The following is a 21,513-nucleotide window of genomic DNA, read 5'->3' on the forward strand; positions in this document are numbered from 1 at the left end:
TCCAAGCTTTATCAGGATAAATCGAATGCATTTAAAGCTTTTCGGAAACGTGGAACCCCTGAAAATTTTCAAACGTATTTAGCCCTTGAGAATCAGTTCAAAAATTTGATCAAAGGGAAAAAACGTGCTTATTGGCGAAATTTCGTGGGAGGTTTGTCACGAGAAACGTCAATGAAAAAATTATGGAAAGTGGCTCGAAACATGAGAAATCGCTCTTCATCGAATGAAAGCGAGGAATATTCACATCGATGGATTTTTAATTTTGCACGGAAGGTTTGTCCTGATTCCGCACCTGTGCAAAAAATTGTTCGAGGTATACCACAAGATAGGTACGATCTTGATTCCGAGTTTTCGATGGTAGAATTCTCTCTTGCTCTCCTTTCTTGTAACAATTCTGCTCCGGGATCGGATAGAATTAAGTTCAACTTGCTGAAAAACCTCCCTGATGTGGCGAAACATCGCTTGTTGAATTTATTCAATCAGTTTCTGGAGCATAATATTGTTCCAGATGATTGGAGACAAGTGCGAGTTATAGCTATTAAAAAACCCGGAAAACCCGCGTCCGACTTCAATTCGTACCGCCCAATAGCAATGCTGTCTTCTATACGGAAATTGTTGGAGAAAATGATCTTGTTTCGCCTTGATCGTTGGGTTGAAACGAATGGCCTACTCTCAGATACACAATTCGGGTTCCGCAGGGGCAAGGGGACGAATGATTGTCTTGCGTTGCTTTCTTCAGAAATTCAAATGGCTTACGCCGAAAAAAAACAAATGGCTTCAGTATTCTTGGACATAAAGGGGGCCTTTGATTCTGTTTCAATAGAGGTTTTGTCAGACAAATTACACTCTCGGGGTCTGCCGCCTCTATTGAATAATATGTTATATAACTTGCTTTGTGAGAAACATTTGAACTTTTCTCACGGAGATTCGGCAGTAAGTCGGTTCTCTTACATGGGCCTCCCCCAGGGCTCATGTTTAAGCCCCCTTTTGTACAACTTCTATGTAAGCGACATCGACAATTGCCTTACACAAAATTGCAGCCTAAGACAACTTGCAGATGATGGAGTGGTGTCTGTCGTAGGATCAAACGAATCCGACCTGCAAGGACCCTTACAAGATACTTTGAACAATTTTTCAACCTGGGCCATTGGGCTAGGGATCGAATTCTCCACGGAGAAAACAGAGATGGTGGTTTTTTCTAGGAAGCATAGACCAGCAAAACCAAAGCTTCAACTTTTGGGTAAACCGATCACTCATGCTATGTCATTCAAGTATCTTGGGGTCTGGTTCGACTCCAAATGTACTTGGGGGGCCCATATTAGGTATCTGAGTAAAAAATGTCAACAAAGAATAAACTTTCTCCGTACAATTACCGGCACCTGGTGGGGAGCCCATCCCGAAGATCTTATAATGTTGTATCGAACAACTATTCTCTCAGTGATGGAGTATGGCAGTTTCTGTTTTCAATCAGCTGCCAAAACACACCTCATTAAACTCGAGCGAATTCAGTATCTTTGTCTCCGTATTGCGTTGGGATGTATGCCCTCAACGCATACCATGAGTCTCGAGGTTTTGGCAGGCCTACTCCCACTAAAAGATCGCTTCAAATTATTATCTCTTCGGTTCTTCATCCGGTGTAAGGTTATAAACTCATTGGTGATCGGAAATTTTGAGCAGCTGATCGAGCTAAATTTTCACTCCGGATTCATGAGTTCATATCATGAATTCATCTCCATGCAGGTTGATCCTTCTTCGTATATTCCCAACCGTGTTTGTTTCCCTGACTACATCAATTCCTCTGTGAATTTTGATCTGTCCATGAAGCAAGATATCCATGGATATTCAGATTACCAACGATCGAGGATCGCTCCAACGATCTTCGATGAAAAATATAGGGGTATCAATTGTGATAATATGTACTTTACTGATGGGTCCACTATAAATGAGTCCACAGGATTTGGAGTGTTCAACGAATTTTTTAGCACCTCACACAGTCTTCAGAATCCTTGCTCAGTGTATATTGCTGAATTGGCAGCAATTCATTGGGCGCTGGACAGCGTCGCCTCACGACCTGTTGAACACTATTACATTGTAACGGATAGTCTTAGTTCTGTCGAAGCTATCCGTTCAGTGAGGCCGGAAAAGCACTCGCCGTACTTCCTTGAGAGAATACGAAAAATTTTGAGTGCTTTATCCAGACGCTGTTACGTCATTACCTTTGTCTGGGTCCCTTCTCATTGCTCAATTCCGGGTAATGAGAGGGCTGACTCATTAGCAAAGGTAGGTGCAATTGAAGGCGATATTTATCAGCGTCAAATCGCCTTCAATGAATTTTATTCTTTAGTCCGCAAAAATACCATCGCTAACTGGCAACGCAAGTGGAATGAAGATGAATTGGGCCGGTGGTTTCACTCGATTATCCCTAAGGTTAGCCTCAATCCGTGGTTCAAAAGTCTGGAATTGAGTCGGGACTTTATTCGCACCTTCTCCCGACTCATGTCCAATCACTGTTCTTTAGATGCACTACTCTTTCGTTTCAATCTTGCCAGCAGCAATCTCTGTGTTTGTGGCCAAGGTTATCGCGACATCGAGCACGTTGTTTGGTCGTGCGAGGTGTATCTGGTCGCCAGATCGAATTTAGAAAACTCCCTTCGGGCCCGAGGAAGACAGCCCAATGTGCCGGTGAGAGATGTGTTGGCTCGGTTAGACCTTGATTACATGTCCCATATATATGTTTTCCTTAAAGCTATCGATCTTCGTGTGTGATTGTCCCTATGTCCTTATACCCTCCTTTCCTTCCTTTGCGGGTAATTCGTCCCCTTGCTATAAATAGTATAATAAGTTGAAATGTAAAAACACTATAGATATACAAACAGATTTAAGAATTGAGTGTTCATCAACATTGTTACAGTTTTCTTATACCCCATCCTTCTCCTAAAAATATGTCACCCTCCTAAACTCGAGTACACCGCGAGTAATCGGTTTTCCACCTTACTAACCATAGATGTAAGAAAATTGTTTATATATATAGTTTTAAAATTATATTTAAGAATTCGGCTCCTTTAAACTTAAGTTACTGAGCCTGCAAAAATAAACGAATTAATAAAAAAAAAATAAAAAAAGAGATTACAAATTGGAAGTGGGGCGAAGCTGGGGATAGCCCTACCGAAATACTCGTAAAACATTTGTTAAATAGATGGTTATAACGAGATTTTCCTGAGTTGAGGCAGATCTGATTGCGAGTTCCAACGGACATGTGTATATCCCAAGTTATGATGCGCATATCAGTTTTCGAATTATATGTTTTGAAATGAGTTAACATCATTTCGAGGGGTTTGATGTGAAAACCGGAATGTAGCTGGGGATAGCCCAATCGGAATACTCATAAATACATTTGTTAAATAAATGGTTATAACGAGATTTTTTCTGAGTGCGGCAGATCTGATTGCGAGTTCCAGTGGGAATACACTCATACCTCGCTATACGGGCGCTCATTATACGGCTTTTCGTTGAACAAGCTTGGAACCGATCCGATAGAGTTTGTATGAATTTGTATTGGAATAATTAATTCGTTATATGGCTTTTTTCTTAGCGGCCCAGGAACCTATCTAGACCGTAAAGCGAGGTATGGGTGTATTATCCTTAGAATATGAAGGGCCTGAAGTGTTGACTCGAATTAGACTTGGGGATGCTTAGCTGTCTTGACTCGGAAACAATCGCATTAACAGACCGTTATCGATAATCTAGTATAGGTCGGACTCGATTATATACAGACTCGATTATATGTGATTCGATTATATACAATTTTGGACTCGATGATATACAGATTGAAAAAAAATTTTTTTTTTTTATGTTTCAAATATGACTTGTTTCAAGAAGAAATGTAACCTTTTAACGTTAAGGTGTAATTTAAGTGACTATTCATATATAGTGGGGTAAAAATCGTGATTTTTGAAGATTTTGCTTGAACTTCCACCAAGAATTCATTATATCGATATTGCCGCCAAATTAAGATAGATAGAAGTTGGGTGTCAAAGAACAAATTGTAGAGGGGTTAGAGAGCTTCAATTTGATTGATAGAAATAATCCAGTTTAATGAAAAAAATCAGGATGACATTAATAATAATACATTTACAATTACTAACTTTTAAGTTTTTCACTTCCAAAATGTTATTAAAATCCATTAATTTAGATGTTCCACTACTATATCCTGTACTAAATTTTCTCATCTTTCAAATGAAAGCAACAGAATCGTCTTCCGTAGCGTACTTTGTAATGTAGAGCCAGTTCGAGGCAAAAGAGTCCGAAACAAAAAAAAAAGTTCTATAACTTTGTCATTGTTGAAATTCGAACATATGCGTAGAAGGATTTTTTCCATCAAATTTGATCACCCTCTGAGAGAATCTGGATATTTTTTTTTCATGTGAGAAAGGTATTTTCTGACTTTAAGGGGATGAATCAAAAATCAAATTCCTCTTTTATATTAAAAAAAAAATAAAAAAATATGTTTTTATATTTTTTAACCACCATAGAAACATTTATTGTACCCTAAACCTCCATATACCTAATTGGGTTCCATTTGCTTGATTAGGTCTCGAGTTATGCAGAAATTTGTGTTTCATTTCTATGACAGTCTGCCCCCCTCCCCCCCCACTCAGAGAGAGGGGAGGAGTGTCTATTCAACATGGTAACGTTTCGTGTCCCCTAAAACATTCACATGACAAATTTGGCTCCATTTGCTTGATTAGTTTTCGAATTATGCAGAAATTTGTCTTTCATTCGTATGGCAGCTCCCTCTTAGTTAGGATGGAGTGTCTAACCACCGTATAAACATTGATTGCACCCTAAAACCCGCATATGCCAAATTGGGTTCATTTGCTTCATTATTTCTCGAGTTATGCAGAAATTTGTGTTTCATTTTTATGACGGCCCCACCTTAGAGAGGGGGTGGATAGTCTAACCACCATAGAAACATTTATTGCACCCTAAACCTTCACATGCCAAATTTGTTTTCATTTGCTTGATTAATTCTCGAGTAATGCAGAAATTTGTGTTTCATTTGTATGGCGGTCCCCCCCCCCACCTTAGAGAGGGGGAGAGGTCACAAACTATCATAGAATCTTCCCCGGCCCCAAAATTAGTCGTTTCCGAGTCCATAAGAATCAGACAGACAGACAGAAATCCATTTGCCAATCCAATCCATATATATATATATATATATATATAGATTTTTATATCGGATCCCAGTTTGCTCGCATCCCGGATTTCCAACTGTCAAGCATTAATTTGTCGACATGAGTACCAACATAACACTTTTTTTTCGGTTTTTTTAATATACCCAGTTCCAAAAATTTGCCACTTAGTACTAGAAATTTTACAGTAAAAGGTAATTTTAAAGGGTCGATTAGAAGATCAATCAATGAACAGTTCTGCGATTGGACCCATGAACGTGTACTTTGTAAGTAATCGTGAATGTTAATAGGTATTGATGACAACAAATAAATTTCAGGCGGGACGAAGTTTGCCGGGTCAGCTAGTATTGGATAAGATAGCATTGGATTCATTTTTGTTTTGTAGAATGTCAAAAGTTTGTGGGCACACACCAAAACCAAAATTATCCGCGATGGTTTACTCATACTGAATCATAATTAGGGAGCGAAACAGAACAGTATGTCAACTGTTGCACTGTTGGTACTGCGACGATTTTTATATTTTATTACAATCTTCTAAATATTCTTATAATAAACAAATACAGTCAAATATTGCAGCTTCGAGAATGAGAAAGATACATAAATAAAACTATTGACTGTGAAAATAATTATAAGAACATCTGCCAAAGATGACAAATATGATAGACGTTTTCTTATCACCAAGGAAAGTGGTAGTTCTAGGGGAGCAAAAAAAGGCTAAATGCTATCCATCATGCGAACTTGTAATTAAGATAGTATTTAAGAGGCATAACCACTGAATAGCGATTAGTAAAAGAGCATTGGTTCGGTAATAAGTACATCATAGCTAATTAAGATATTATAACGTTTGTTTGTGTTTTTCTCAATTTTCATCTTGATTTCCTTTGCCATTTCCACGCCCTACACACCACCATACCAAAGCCCCCCCCCACCCCCTCTCATTCCAAACTCGTCACAATTTCTGCAGGCAACAACATAAAATCTGTTGTTGATTAATAACAACGTATTCTTTTTCCGCCACTTCACAATTGATAAATGATGATATCTCCACCACCCCTCAAGGTTACATCTCATAAGAGAGAGCGTACTCTAGCCCTCACCACAAGTAAACAAATCGATTCGAATCGAATGCCCCAAATGTAGCAATCGAACTTCCGCACGCCAAACAGCGTATACAAACCCGCATAAAAAAATCATTCCGTGGCCGTGGATTTCATTCATTTTTTTTTTTCGACCGATATGATTACGCCGTACCGCGCGCACTGGATGAAGATTTATGACTCTTTTACCCACACCCCTCGCCTTCTCCTCGGGGCCGAGAATCTATACTCGGACAAGCGATTTTCGCAGTGTGTGGGTGGACGGGCAGTCGATCCGTGCGGCAGTTGTGATTATGTAAAAACACCCCTCCGATGGAATGACTATTTTCCACCAGAAAAATAAAAATGAAACGCGCAAAGGCATGATTTCAAACCGAAAATTCGCTCATTTTTCATTCGGATTGCTTTCTCGTTAGCTTCCGGTTGAAATGCTGGTTTCCAAAGGGCGAAAGGCGGGGAAGAAGATCGGGTTCGGGAAAAGATGCTGGCAGCACAACCGGTTCCTTATGGGATTTCCTGCTTTTTGCCATCGCTCGGACGCTTTTCGCTATTCAGGTTTTTTACTCTCTCTCTCTCCATCCTCTGTGCGTTTGTTCATTCGTTTGTTTGTTTGGAAGAGAAAGTGAGTGGTAGTTGTTTACCCCAAACGATGATAAGTGGTGATTCAAGCAACCATTTCGGTTGGTGGTTTTAATGTCTCTGTTGGATTGGTTCGCCGGAAGCTCTGGCGAAAGTGATGAGTCAGGAAATAAAGACAGCACGTGGCGGGTTTTGTTCGACGAAGCGACGAAAACTTGGCGGGGCTTTCCCGACCTTGCGTTAGATTGGAATTCTGAATGTTCGAAACAGTTATCAGAGCACCACTGCCGCCGAGATGTGTCATTTAAGTGACCTAAATTTGCTTGATACTTTTCGCAGACACAAAGCTCTTGTTTCCAGCAGAGCACAAGTATTTCTTCTCAATGCATCTAGCGAGCCAGAAATCCGTTCCGGAGACAAATACCTGAAAGAGCACTTCTGAGTTGACATGAAATATTCATCCAGGTTCATTTATTTAAAACTCCCCATTGTTAGCGAACTAATCACAACTCTGCAGTAAGAAGAATGTAGCTTTCGAGCCCATTGTTACCGGATACCGGGCCTAACCGGCGTTTGTTTGACATTGTTGGATACCCACCCAAAAGCATCCGTAGAAGAAGCAGCAACAGCAGAGCGATGGCTCTACCGAGAGTCACATTTTTGCAATACATTATGTGTATGTGTGTATATGTGTATATATTTGAGATGTGAGACTCTTCTCCTAAGCACTTTCACATCTCGAGTTTGAACTCGGAAGCAGCACATGCGACACATCGACGAGAGGTTGTGTCAAATGCGGCCCGTTTGGAGAAGACACGGATAAAGTTATGGTTGAACAAATTCTTAACTTAGCGATATTGGGGCCCCTGTTTGTCGTTACTCGTTCCTTGGTGAGCACATCTCTTTCCAATGGTAGGCTCCGAAGCGCTTCGGAGCATGATTTAGTGCTCGAACAAGTGGTGAAAAGTTGAAATATTCAATATGGAAATATTATGGCTTACTCTGCGTCTCCACCGAATTGTTTCGGTGGAGAGGTACGGTGTTTTGTAAAGCGTAGATCAGATAGAAATAGGAGTCCCATTTGCGGTATGTACAATAGAATCCGTTTGTTATGACTCCGCTTATATTATCCGCCTATAATTGCGTAATTACACAACGAAGTTTACATTACATATAAAAATCTTTTCAAAAAAGTCGGACACAATTATTTCTTTACATGCATTACATTTTCATCTCATTTTTATTACAATTACCAACAAGCGACAATTGATATGAGGTCCATTTACGGTTGCGCATGGTTACCAGCCATTTTTTATGAGTTCATATTTTCATATTTATTTATAAAATTATATACATATATATACGATTGGCATGCGTGTGTGTTTTACAAGTGAATTTTCTAAGATTGCAATCGCGTATAATGTATAGTTTGTCGTAGTGACATTAGGGGAAGGGAAGAGGGAAGAAATTCTGCAGTAATTATATCTGAACCGGACGCCACAATCAGCTAAGTTATATAATACTAATTCTTCTTGCTATTCCGATGTGGAAATAATATGTATATGTATTCTGAATTTTTATACATTTTTAATTTGTATTTCGTAATTTGAATAAGTGAAACAGGTTATATTTGGGAAATTGATGGAGGCGGAGAATTTAGAAGATAGCGTTGGTTCTCTCTCTCTCTCTCTCTCTCTCGGAAATGCGTGATGAACTTGATTGTCAATCCAGATAGAACTCTCTGTTCACTTTGTAGTCCATTCTTTGACGCCCATCATACAGTTCGGACTCGATTGTTAACAGACTTGATTGTGTACCGACTCGATTATATACAACTGTACTCGATTGTGTACAGTTTGAGACAATATATTTCAAGTATGGCTTGTTTCAGGCTATGGCTTGTGTGGTGTTCCGGAGTTAGGGCGAGGGTTAATTGGTTGTTGCAAGTTCAGTGGACTGGGAATTATGATTTTTGGAGATTTTAATTAGAGGATCTTTGGGAATTGTTTGAAGTTATATTGCAGCGGAACTGAGAGGGACAGAGGTTGAGGGCCGGGGAACAAATTGTAGAGTTACTGGAAAGCTTTGGTTTAGTTGATGGAGGCAATCGTGTTTATTGTACGTTTTTTGAGTGGGATTCATAATAACACTCTGAAGGCCATGAAGAAGTGCTGCTTTCTGACTTTGGGAGGATGAATCAAGGATTAAGTTATTTTATATTCAAGCAAAAATATGTATATGAAACAGGTAAAGAAATTGCTTTTTGGCTCGATTCGATTATACACAGATTTCGCTTGAAAATTTTATTATATACAGTGAGGGGAGGTTGTAGACTGTATACAGCCGAGTGCATCCTGCATAATATATTTATTCGGCTCCGACCACTTATGTTTTCCCTGTAGATTCGAATACACAGTACTGGGTTCCTATATGAAAAATGCCGTTTCATAACATAACAAAACCATTTTATTCTAGGTCAAGTTTATAAAGTTTATTGTCAATGTTAATGAACCAACAACACAGAAAACTTCAAAGCATCCTGAAGAACATCTCGGGTTGAGCTTATTTTTTACTATCCATTATTTACATTTTCATTTTCTATTCAATTTTATCTATCATTTATTAGCAACTTCTTAAATCTTGTATCTCGCTTATCTTTTGAATATTAGGTGGAACAAATAATTATTGAGATGAAGAGATATAGATGGTATGTGTCTCCGGGGAATAAATAGTTGAAGCACAATCACTCTCCAGTATCAATGAAAACAAACATTGAGTCAGTATTTAACAAAACAGTTATTACAGTAATGTGACAACATTCGGATGACCGAAGTACATTTAAGACATCCTATTTCTTATCGAATATTTTTGCTAACCAATTGTATATATTTATTTCTCCCATTAAATTCTATCTTAATATCTTAGCAAGTGTGTTTAATCCCGTAGTGAGTCATACTAACCTTTTGAACCTTGGTTCGAACATATAATTGTTTGGATGGATAAATAAAGAGGGTTGCGGCTAGGTCTACGGAAGATGAGACAACCAAAATCATTATCACTCCTGCAGGTTTCCCCCTTATTAACAAAAATTGAGTCTAAATAACAAATAAATATTTTTTCTCAAATAGCTATTGAAAGGACAAAGTTCGAACGGCCGGAGTACATTTATAACACTCTATGTTTCAGTGTCATATAATTTTACTAACCAATTCTCTTGTAAGGTATCATGTGTAATAAATAAAAATAATAGTAATAGTAATAGTAAAAGTTATAGTTATAGTTATAGTTATAGTTATAGTTATAGTTATAGTTATAGTTATAGTTATAGTTATAGTTATAGTTATAGTTATAGTTATAGTTATAGTTATAGTTATAGTTATAGTTATAGTTATAGTTATAGTTATAGTTATAGTTATAGTTATAGTTATAGTTATAGTTATAGTTATAGTTATAGTTATAGTTATAGTTATAGTTATAGTTATAGTTATAGTTATAGTTATAGTTATAGTTATAGTTATAGTTATAGTTATAGTTATAATTATAGTTATAGTTATAGTTATAGTTATAGTTATAGTTATAGTTATAGTTATAGTTATAGTTATAGTTATAGTTATAGTTATAGTTATAGTTATAGTTATAGTTATAGTTATAGTTATAGTTATAGTTATAGTTATAGTTATAGTTATAGTTATAGTTATAGTTATAGTTATAGTTATAGTTATAGTTATAGTTATAGTTATAGTTATAGTTATAGTTATAGTTATAGTTATAGTTATAGTTATAGTTATAGTTATAGTTATAGTTATAGTTATAGTTATAGTTATAGTTATAGTTATAGTTATAGTTATAGTTATAGTTATAGTTATAGTTATAGTTATAGTTATAGTTATAGTTATAGTTATAGTTATAGTTATAGTTATAGTTATAGTTATAGTTATAGTTATAGTTATAGTTATAGTTATAGTTACACAATCAGCCGGCGACAGCGTCTAAAATAGCCGAAAATTTTGGAGAGCCTGTTACGGCCCAAGCCGAACACATAAAAAACCAACACAAATTTATTCTCATAAAAACACTTGATTCCACACACGACAAAAACTACAAAACTAAACACTAAAAACTCTTCACAAAACCAGCAGCATATCCGCCTGAGTCCGCACCTGAAAATAGAGCAATTAGTCTAGCTATTTAACATAATTATATATTGTCACTTACCTTTTCATCAGGCACAAAAACCTGATATACACTACACCTCTCGAAACACAACAGCACAACAAACAATCAAGCCCTTTCATTTGATACCCATATTGATGGGGTTTTGATAAAACATATAATCCGCCATCTTGGATTTTCAAGATCATAGATACGCAGTTTTATAACGACAGCAGAGATAAAGGCGTGCTCCAAATTTTAGATAGATGAATCGTTCAACAGGAAGGAGGTTAAATTTCTATTGATGTGGGACAACCCTACAGATAAACATACAAACATATTTACAGTAGATAATGCTAAATAAAACCATTTAAAAGTGTAGTATTAAAACTATATTTTTACGATTTATGTTGCATACCCAATATACTTTTTCATAAGGACGTATCCAAATTCTGGGATCTTCTTTTCAATGACAAACAACAACTGACAGCTCCAACTTGGCTCTGTTTCCAATTGGGCTTGAAAAGCACAAAGTCACCTCAGCGTGTCACTTCGGGGTTAATCAAGCACCTGAGCCCGTGAACGAAATCGTACTCGTATATCGACGAAACTGTCATTAGGGCCGAAATGATTCGCTAAGCTGGTCAGCTCGGGGTAAACCTCCACTCATCTACGGGTGTCCCTGTGGAAAACGTTGCCCGTGTCGGTAGTTCTCTTTGGGGAATCAGTGGAAAGGTACAGTGAGAGAACCACCCACAAGAACCACCTCGGGGGACTTGTGTCAGATTCGTTATGGAGTTCCAAATTGAATATCAAAGGCGTGGAAAAATATGTTGAACATTGCCATAGTCATGGTGGGATGTAGCGATTTTGACATCTGACTGATTCTCCATCGTCACGAAAAGAGAAAGAGAGCGGGAAGGGGTTCTGGCTCGCAAATTGAAAATGTTATGGTAGAATTGTAGCGCTGTCGCCGTTGCGATGGTAACTTTTCTGTACCCCAGGACGGGAAAGTTGGATGATTAAGATAATGAACACCGACTCGAGACTGGGTGAGCTTCGGGCGAGATTTTACTGGGGATCATTTGTGGGAAAGTTGTTGTTTAGTTACCTCGTTGTTTCAGCAACTCGCTCCGACAAGCTTGACTGGTAAATGTCCACAGTTTGTGCGAGCAAACGTCTACGACCGTGAACAAATCTGACGCGACCATGTTTTTGAGTGAAGCTACGGAATCGGGGATGAAAACTGCGACGCAATCCTTCTAGCGAAAGATTGAACACTGGGGGAAAATTTCCGCAAATATTATTCATGACCCAATTTCCTGCGATGTATCTTTTGTCCTCTCTCTCTCTCTCTCTCTCTCTCTCTCTCTCTCTCTCTCTCTCTCTCTCTCTCTCTCTCTCTCTCTCTCTCTCTCTCTCTCTCTCTCTCTCTCTCGAATGTTCCGTTTCACATAGTCACAAAGGGGGTGGGAATTGGAAGAATGTCAATCAAACTTTCATCACCACTGGAGCGTTATAGTGAACCGTTGATTACCGGGAAAAATTATGCCCAATCAGCCGTGATAACAAGATTCAAAAGTGCAGACATGGGCGAAGATTGGTAACTTTCTAACGATAATGATGTCCGAAGTGATGAGTTTCAGGAATCGTAGGAACAGAACGGAGAGGGATAATCAAAGCTTCAAGTTACCTCGCAGCACGACAATCTAGTATCCAGCTGTGTTTGGGCCACTCTCAGCTTCGAGCAAACCGATGATAATTTATCAAAATATTTGCAGCCCGAATATGTGACATGACGATGTTGTCTGGCGGGGAAGACAGATCTCCCTCCGGTTTCTCTTCAGCGCGCAAAAAGTATACATCCGAGTTTCCTACGCTTCTATTAATAACAAAACTAAATAGTCTCTGCCAGGCTGACAGCAATTTCTTTCCAATCTGAGCAGATGATGATGATGCTGATGATGATGGAGTGGATAGAATATGGAGGCGTACCGGCGAAACAGCTCATAATCGCAAAGCAAACTCTCCGCTTTATTCCGGAGAGTTCCCTCCGGTCCAGATCCGTTCCAACGGAATCAACGCAATGGCGGAATGACAGAAGTAATATCATATGGAAAATGTAATTACCATCAACCTGTCAGTTTACGCTTGATCAATGGGTCTCGATATCGTGCCGGACAGATTGCGGTCTGTTCGAAAATTGATGTGCCGATTTGGGCCTCCCGAGGAAATTGTCATCCTATAGATGATCTCGCGCGGGGGACACCCGAGTGCATCGTTCGGCACTCGGTTCGATTCGGTTCGGGGGAAGTGTAATGAAACATGATTTATGCGAAATGATGGTGATGATGATTTATGTCAAGGGGTCCGTCAGACGAATGTTTAGCCTCTGCGGAGGCTTTGTGTGAGAACGTTTCATGAGAGGCCTCACGCAGGCAGATAATAATGCAGACGTGTAACGTCGACACAATAAAAAAGTCACAGTTCATAACCCAAATGTGTAGATCTTTTATTTTAGTTCATCGAAATGATATTTTTCGAACATTTCTATAAATTTTATTGAAGAGTAACATACACTTTACTCATATATAGGAGAATTTAATGAATTTTATATTTATTTCAAAATTAATACGTTAAAAAATATACGATATGCTTCCCGACTGATGGTGCTGAGGAATCTTTAAAATCATTTGTTCCTTGAACAACACTAAAATCCTAAAGGAACTTTTGCCTCCCAACGGAGATCATTTTGCGTCATTTTAAAAAATACTTAATTGAGATTTCTTGTGCAAAATAACACGTCATGAATCTACTCTGAGGGGCAAGCTCTAGAATATGCGTGACCACAGTGCACGTCTGGAGAAAATTCATCAACGAAAATCCCCCGACCAGTACGGGAACCAAACCCGAACCCACGGTATGCTAATGTGTAACGCTAACCATCCGGCCACGACAGCACCAAATCATATTTTTTATGTTTCAAAAAATTGCCGGTGAAATTATTTCTTTTTCACATTTTCACAGCTCTGGAACACGAGTCTTGAATTGTTGATCACGGAAGCTTAATTTGGTATCCGAATTAGAAATATCAATACGGTATCGAATTTGACATCTGAAAACTGAATTCCAATGTGAAAACCATTGACCCTTCTTTGCATGATTTTTTGTTTATTGATAAGATAAATCAAGGTCCAAACACAAATGTAAATAAAATTCTGAAACCTAATTATTGAATCTGGTATCTTGAATTTAGTATTTGTGGGTCGAAACTTGAATTTGGATCCGTATTGAGTCACTAGTCTGGGTTCTGAAGTCAGAATTTTTACAACGAATTTTTATTTAATTACAATTTGGAATTTGTAGTTTTGATGTGGGATTTTGAATCGGTTATCTAAAATCTGGGTCTAATATCTGATTCTAAAATCTGAAACGTGCGTCGACAGACAGTCATCATGAATTTGTAAATGGAAACTTTGCTCTGTGCGCGCACACCTCAGTTGTTTACGGGAATGGATATCCTTCTGACGGTTCGTCCAATATACAAGGAGCTAAGTCGTGATGACATACTGGAAAGATGCTTGGGAGGCTTCACACAACATGCAAACGAGATCTTCAATGCTTGTATCTGGTGGATGTCTTCGAAAATTATTCATTGTAGAAAGAAAATTTTGGAAATTGCAGCAAATATAACCTGTAACTTCAATGAAGATATGATATAAAATAAACTAAATAAATGTAGGTATCCAAGATTTCGTTTTTCCCGAACCATGTTTTGCAAACTGATTAGAACTTCCATCCGGAAAGGTCCACCCGATTTTGATGATTTTTTTTTCCAGATTCTCCACTAAATTTCCTGTCATCGGACGTAGGATTTTTTTTTATGTGTTGAAAAATAAAATTTGAAATTAAAGTGGCTATGACATGTACAGTGGGGTAAAAATAGTAATTGTCAAAATACAAACTGTAGAGCGCTTAGAAAGCTTCAATTTAATTGATAGAATTGATAGTTTAATATAATTTTTTTAGGATAAAATAAATGATAATACAGGTCGGACTCGATTATATACAATTTTGGACTCGATTATAAACAGTTTTTTTTATATATATCAAATATGGCTTATTTCGAGAAGAAATGTAACCTTTCAACGTTAAAGTGAAGTTTATGTGGCTATTACATGTACAGTGGGGTAAAAGTTGTGATGTTTGAAGATTTTGCTTGAATTTTCACCAGGAATTGTTTATATCGATATTGCAGCCAAATTATGAAAGATAGAATTTGGGCGTCAAAGAATTGTAGAGCGGTTAAATAACTTCAATTTAATTAAAAGAATCAATCTAGTGTAACATATATTTTTAGGATAAAATTAATAATAACACATTAAAAATTACTAACTTTTAAGTTTTTCACTTCCAAAATGTAATTAAAATCCACTAATTTAGTTGTTCTACCACTATATCCTGTACTAAATTTTCTCATCTTTCAAATGAAAGCATCAGAATCGTCTTCCATAGTGTACTTTTTAATGTAGCGCCAGTTTGAGACAACAGAGTGCAAACAAAAAAAAAGTTCTATAACTCAGTCATTGATGAAATTTGAACATATGCGTAGAAGGATTCTTTTCATCAAATATGATCGTCTATTACCTCTTCAGAGAATCTGGATAAATTATTTTTTTCTCATGTGAGAAAGGTGTTTTCTGACTTTAAAGGGATGAATCAAAAATCAAATTCCTTTTTTATTTTCAAAAAAACAAAAAAAAAACGAATAAAAAAAATTGTCTTGACTCGATTATATACAGGATTCGATTATATACAGTGAAAAGAAATCAAAAACTGTATATAATCGAGTCCGCCTTGTATTTTGAAAAGAGCCTACGTACTTTGCATATTGCGACCACTATGCAAAAAAGGGTCAATAGAAATGTTTCAAAGAAAACTTGGACAAGTTGTTGTTAGAATAAAACTCTTTCCCTATAGAAGTGCCCTTCTTCCGATCTATAGATGACTTGTTGTTAATTATATGGGCTATTCACATTTGTTTTGGAATAAAAAAATATGTTTAAAAAAATGAAATTGATTTCTCAATTTTTTTTTCTTCGATGTATGCAAATAGGCAATGACCAATGTTCTTACACCGACAAAGTTTCACTGCTAATGGTCATTCGAGTTAGTATGAAATTGGCCAAGAGTGTAAGATAATCTAAAACAATATGATTATATGAAAATTATATGAATTGGTCTAGTAATTCAAAAGTTAAGACTTTTTGGATAATAGGTGAAAAATTATTTTTCAGACCATCGGTTAATTATGAAAAATCATGACTGAAAATGAAAAAAACACCTCTCTAGTTTTTGGCGATAAATTCTAGCAATAGATATTTACAATGTTCTCTTCATCCAATTTTCTTATCACTCTGGAAATTTTGCAATGCGAGAAAAATGTAGTAATCGCTAGGTGCCGGGTCCGGAATATATGGTGGATGCATAAATACATCCCAATCAAGCTCTCGAAAATCTGTGGCCTTGGCGTTAACGTTCCCTGTGGAACTTTTGCCGTCTCAACCTATGAATTAATTAGCGTCATTTAGTAATACTTAGTTCAGATTTCTTAAGCCAAATAACACGCCTTGAATGCATTCTGAGGGGCAAGCTCTAGAATACGCGTGACCGCAGTGCAAGTCGAAGGAAATTTCTTTGACGAAAAATTCTCCGGCCAGAACGGGAATCGAACCCGAACACCCGGCATGATAATGTGAGACGCTAACCACTCGGCCACGGGTGTACCATCGACACCATACACTGGACTGGACCAAACTAAAAACAGCCAAGGTTTTTTTAGTGTGAAATGTCACCTTTACAATGAGCCTATACCTGAAATTGTATGATCAATATTACGCGAGATATTGATCACTAAAGCTAAAAATAATGGATGACTTTTTCCCCAACCTAATATCACATTTGCGAAAAAAATTGAATTTTTGTTTCTGTAATTGTTGATTGTGGTAGTTTTTCATGGTTTTCTCGGTTGAAGATAGAGAACGCTATATTTTTTTATATTTTTTTCTAGAAAGCTTAGAACTTTTTACATAACATATCCAAAAATCAAAGATGTATTTTCTCCGTTTTTGAGTTATGTTTTTTCAAATTTAACTTGGTTTCAACCATCGTTCAATATACCTATTCAACTGGACTGAATCTATGCGACTTGAATCCAGTTTTTTCGCGAGTTTAGAATTTTTCCAGAAAAGTCTAGCACATTGGCTCATTGGCAATCGGTCCAGTAGTTTCAAAGTTATGAATTTTTGAAAAAGTCATTTTTGGAAGAAAACGCAAAAAAAAGATTTTTTGGACCATCGATTAACTTTGAAAAATCATAACTTAAAAACAAAAGAAATTCACATCTCTGATTTTTGGATATGTTATGTAAAAAATCCTCAGCTTTCAATAAAAAATATAAAAAAATATGGCGCCCTCTAGTTCAAATTCATGGCTTGGCAACAAAAAAAGAATACAATCAAAAATTACGAAAACAAAATCCAAAGTTTTGGTAAGCGTAATATGTTTTTTTAAAAAGATCAGGCAATTAGGCTTTAATTTGATATGTCGACCTACTGAATGTTTTTGGGAAAAGGCGGAAAAATGGATTTTTCGGACCACCCTAAAATAGAAATGGGCACCCTGATGAAAAAATGAAAAAATACTAGTCTAATATTCTGCGATATAGAACAAATGTACCGCTTTTCACGAAAATCTAAGAACCACTATATCGGTTTGACATGGAATGGCTGTATATACAAACGGGTAAGCTAAATAAAACCGTTTAAGAAACCTCAGCTTTCTAGAAAAAAATAATTACGAAAATAAAATTCAAATTTATCGCAAGTGTAATACTTTTTTTTAATAGACTAGTTGCTTTAATATCAAAATCATCCGAATCAGTCCAGAAGTTAAAAAATTATGATTTTTTGATTTATGTTGATTCCAAAACTGAGAAAACTATAAAAAACGAATACAATTAATAATAGCGAAAACAAAATTCATTTTTGCAAGCATATTATTTTTTTCAAACAAGACTCCTGTCCTGCTCCGGTCCTGTAGTTCAAAAGTTATGTTAAAAGAAAACATTTTTGTAAAAAAGGGGAATGTTGATTTTTCGAACCACCCTGAAATGGAAATGGGCACCCTAATGAAAAAATAAAAAAGACGGATCGAATGCTTTGCGATAAGGAACAAAACTATCTATTTTAACGAAAATCTGAGAACCACTATACAGGGGAACTTCGATATAACGTACACATTATCAAAATCCAAAGGAATATTTTATTAAATATTTTTTTCTGAAAGAACAATAAATGATCTTTTTTTACAAAATGATTTGTATGATGTCCGCTTATTATGACTTTTGTTCGATGTCATTATAAACGAACTCTACTGCATATGCACACCGGAATGAATATTTTTCCCTAACACGGGCTTCTAAACCTATGTGTCTGGTGAAATCGACATTGAAAATACATGCAATAATGCATTGGTGCAGACCGGAATGTGTTTCCTTACACGACCGTCAAAATCGAGCAGCCTGAGAAAATCGTCTTTACAGACGTAGAGGCGGATAAACTGAAAAGTTTAAAGCCTTTATAATTCAACAATTCATTCATTCATTACAGACTCTAAAGGCGAATGAACTTTAAAGATTGAAGCCGCTATAGTATAAAAAAATTATGTTGAAGTTATTGATTCATGCAAGCCGGGGCACTTTTGAAGTGTTTCCTTCCTCAATGGCACTAACGTTTCTAGAAGAACTCCGCCGTCTCAACGTAGTATTACTTGAGTCATTTTTATTAGTACTCAGTTGAGATTTCTATGCCAAATAACACGCCTCGAATGCATTTTGAGGGGCAAGCTCTCTCTGACGATCACCACGTGCAGCCACCAGAGCGCACGTCATGCATTTTTGTACTCCGGAATATTACTAACACGAACTACAAAAGCGGGTACGAACACAACAATCATTCAATCAATCATTTAATCAATTAAAAACAATGATTACTAAGTCAACGGTAGTTCTACGTCAGCTTTGCGGTTGTATCACACATTATTTTTTGTTTACTGGCCATTTTCCGGTTTCCAGACTTTAGAAAAAGTGCACATTTTGATTAAAAAATGAATGAACCCCATCTAAATTTGAAAATCAGAAAGTAATCAAACGGACTATTGATGCCACAGAAATGAAAAAAAGCTAAGCATCGGACGGCAAAAGCCTCACACATTAAAACGTCATCAAGTATCGCCAAATTCATCAAAAACTAATAAATTTCCAGTAAGCCTCCTATGCGAGAGTCCTTCCGAAAACTTTGTTCCCCCATCGCACGCACAAATCTCCAAAGACTTTTCGGCCCAACTTTGTTGTCTATTGCCGCCGTGTGCATAAATTTCTATCACAGGGAGAGCAATCACCACACGAGCCTCACACGCACACGAACACACAAACACACACGACCACCGCCCACAAACGGGTGGAGGGAAGGGGGGTAAGGGAGACCCAAAGTTAGTCCAGCTCGACTGACTGCCGGGTGACACATGTATCGGTTTGAACACGGAACCGGAGAGGAAAAACTCGAAATACTGTTACCAGATCAAAAGATATCAGTTTTCAATATAGATCCGCCTGGTGTCGAGGATCGTCCGGGTGGAGGAGGAGGAGTGTTTGATGGGCTTCATAGACCCACAGACGCACACACGTACACATAGAGCCAATATTGGACGGCGCCACGCGATTGTGACAAAGATGATACTGTTGCCTATATTGCTTTGTCAACGGCAGAACCCATTGAGCGCCACATATGGGCCGATGTATGGCACAATTCCGGGTGGTGGGCGGGTTCTATGCGAGTTTCCTTTGATATTCAGCTATAAATGGTCGTGATGGATGACAGAAGGGGAGGGGGGCTTTATTTGAATGGGAGCACTATTGGATCAGTAACGTATGTTCCACCGGGGACATGCGATGATGGTTCCGTGCGAATATTGGACGAGCGAAAGTTTGTTTACGTTTGGTTAATTTAAAGTTGAGATTTAACGTTCCCAAAGGGGGTCTTCCCATTAGAAGAACGAATGGCATTAAACCATAATCACCTGATTCAAAGCTTTGCTCCGTTGCCGGTGAGGTACGCACCTGAAAATGGGAAAGAAAAATGAATTAATCAACGTGAAATTGGCAATAAATTATTCACAATTCGTTTTGATCTAAATCATACCAATTAAATTCCTTCTGATGATACGAACTTTGTTCGCATCGTGATTGGGAATTCAAACGATTGGCCCAATTTGGGCTCTGAGAAAACGAAGGAAAAAAGCAGAAATCACGCCAAGCTCGTAACTATAAGCGGAATTTTCATTGGATTTTTTGCTTATGTTTTCTATTTTTCGCTCGTACTGTCTCTCCCTCCAGGAAAAAAATGGGGCAATTTTGTTTAATGGAACACTTCGGCGTTGTGCCCCGAAAAACCATCATCTTGATGGAAGTTTTAGGGCCCGTCGACATCAGTGACTTGGTCGTTTCTTGTTTCTTATTCTTTTTTTTCTCTTCGGTAAAACGATTCCTGGGACGACCTTTCAGAACCGAGGAGGAGAGTGAGTTCGCACAAAAATTAGGCAGTCGACTCACGATGATGATTATAACCGTTAGTTGAATTGAATCTCGAAGTTCGCCGCTTCGTGTTCTCTTCCTTATTCTTACGATCGTCGCACAATGACTTCAATGCCCTCCGCTTGACGTTGATGGAGGAATTGGGTGATGAGTTTTGTGCCGCCGGGTTCTTTTGAGAAAGAGAGAGAGAGCGGAAACGTCAAATGTCGTAAAATCGCCATTAAAATGTCAGAAATCGATGTATTTAGGATTTCATTGCCAGTGGGAGCACCCCTCGGGGAACTCAGCGACGTGATATGTAAGCCGAATGCGTATCCTACCGGATGAAGTTGTTCGGTTCCGTGAGGAAGCCACGCAGCGATCGGGGCAAATTGGGAAACATGTTACAAGGCTGTAATAATGAAGTTTAATAAGCAGTTCCAGGGTGTTTCGGTTTATCGGTGAATCCGTATGTTGACAGCACCCAGGCCATCGCATCAAAATTGTTTCCTTTCACATATCAAACGAAAATTCATTATATCATTTCATCACTTGTAATGGCATTCCTTGGCATTCAAACGTCAACCGAAACGGATCCACTTTCCCAACTCGAATTAGCATGAGCAAAGTTTTTCAATTTCAAACATGGCATTCGTGCCAACTTCCTTTACCTCCAGAGGCATCACTATTTTACGGTGGAAAAACTTCATCCGTTGTCCTTTGTGAGGCAGCGCACAGATATACAGTCAAATTGTCTCACTCCGAGCGATGGGATTAATTCTGGGAGTTGTTCACACTCACTCGGCACTTCCATGCTTCTCCAGAATGGTGTGTTTTGGGGGTGAATTGCGCCGCTAAAAGC

At 37.7% G+C, this 21,513-nt stretch overlaps 1 protein-coding gene across 8 annotated transcripts in view; it reads right to left on the reverse strand.

The window, feature by feature from the left end:
* The window catches only part of LOC129763359 (hemicentin-2), a 459,584-nt gene that overhangs the window by 351,041 nt on the left and 87,030 nt on the right, over positions 1-21,513 (reverse strand). Inside the window, exon 3 of one of the 8 annotated variants that reach the window (XM_055762335.1) lies at positions 20,159-20,198. The exons of the other annotated variants lie outside the window; for them this stretch is intronic. The gene's annotated coding sequence lies outside the window, so the exon portion shown is untranslated. The remainder of the gene's footprint in view (positions 1-20,158; positions 20,199-21,513) is intronic. 8 annotated transcript variants of the gene reach the window in all.

The sequence above is a fragment of the Toxorhynchites rutilus genome, chromosome 1 (assembly GCF_029784135.1).
Source record: "Toxorhynchites rutilus septentrionalis strain SRP chromosome 1, ASM2978413v1, whole genome shotgun sequence".
NCBI classification, from domain to species: Eukaryota; Metazoa; Arthropoda; class Insecta; order Diptera; family Culicidae; genus Toxorhynchites; species Toxorhynchites rutilus.